General features: G+C 41.4%; 2 protein-coding genes across 2 annotated transcripts in view; both read right to left on the reverse strand.

The window, feature by feature from the left end:
* Nucleotides 1-1255, reverse strand: part of LOC109469820 (putative transporter SVOPL) — a 19835-nt gene that overhangs the window by 1947 nt on the left and 16633 nt on the right. The window lies entirely within an intron of this gene.
* Nucleotides 1-1255, reverse strand: part of LOC109469822 (putative transporter SVOPL) — a 14297-nt gene that overhangs the window by 1947 nt on the left and 11095 nt on the right. The window lies entirely within an intron of this gene.

Consider the following 1255-nt stretch of genomic DNA (forward strand, 5'->3'; position numbering starts at 1 on the left):
GGGTGGAAGGGTTGCCCTGTTTAGCCTTGCCATCCTCTCCAGTACCTGTAGGGCTTTGACTCTTTTTCCTGCCGCCATGTAGAAGCGGACTGACTCTGGTAGCGCCTGGGAGAAAAGTAATAGAGATTATCAACATCAAATTACAGAAAGAAAGCACAAATTACAGTAACAAGTGGCAATATCAGAACACCGGGCACTTAGTCTGAACATACGATGAGTTTGAATCGCACGTCTGCATATGCTGCATTTAAGATAGCCGTTTTAAAATTGACGAGCTAGATTGTTATAGTTGTCAAATAACAAAACAACAAGATAGTCAACCCCTGGCCCCCTCAATGTACTCCATACTGATTACCTTGAAAAATATAAGGACGAAAAACCCCGGAATGCAGGAGAACACTATGAGGTAACGCCACCCCAGCGTCGGTACCACCAAGTACGCCAACATGATGACGCCCGATCCGCCTAAAGACCAAAATATCTGCAAAAACAATTGGTGTCAGTCTTGATACAGCGATGAACAACACAAAGAGGAAAATTTGATTGACAACATATAAAACATTTCAAGAATGACAAACTTAAGATATTCTAGTGTCCAAAAATTAAAACATGACACATCATGTCAAAGTGTTTCTGTTTAACTCACTGTAGAAAAAAATCAGAAATCTTGATTTGATTTTAATCTTATTTGAATTGTGAAAGTACAATACAGATAGAGATGTTCAGGCTGTGTTTATAATCACATACGGCGTAGATCAGGTAGGCCTTCGCTCTGTACTTGGACGGCATGAATTCCATCAACAAGGTATCCCTGAAATGGAAGCGTAAAACATGTTGTAAAAGTGTGAAAAACTTTACAAGCTAGAAGATGCAGCTCTATTGAACATTTACGTACAGACGTAACATGAACGTCATTTTACGTTTACGTTACCCTTACGACGGGATCCATACATACATCTGCGGCCACCGGCAACGTTACTCCCAACATGGTCCGCAGTATGACCACCCAGTAGTAATTCGGGCTGAACGCCGTCAGGAAGTTGAAAGAACCATCCCAAGGCCACCATCCACAGAGCCTGGAAAGGCGCAGGGAGTCATGTTTGATGTTGAAACTGATATTGGGTGATATTAAATAGTTTGACAATACAAAAGTAATACAAAGTAACGGGGTGAATGTTATCTCTGGTAGCAAGATAAACACCGTTGCGACGAAGCCCCAAATACAAATGTATAAGGCGCATATCAGATGAGATAT

Source organism: Branchiostoma belcheri, unplaced genomic scaffold, assembly GCF_001625305.1.
Source record: "Branchiostoma belcheri isolate BF01 breed outbred unplaced genomic scaffold, Haploidv18h27 scaffold21, whole genome shotgun sequence".
In the NCBI taxonomy this organism is placed as follows: domain Eukaryota; kingdom Metazoa; phylum Chordata; class Leptocardii; order Amphioxiformes; family Branchiostomatidae; genus Branchiostoma; species Branchiostoma belcheri.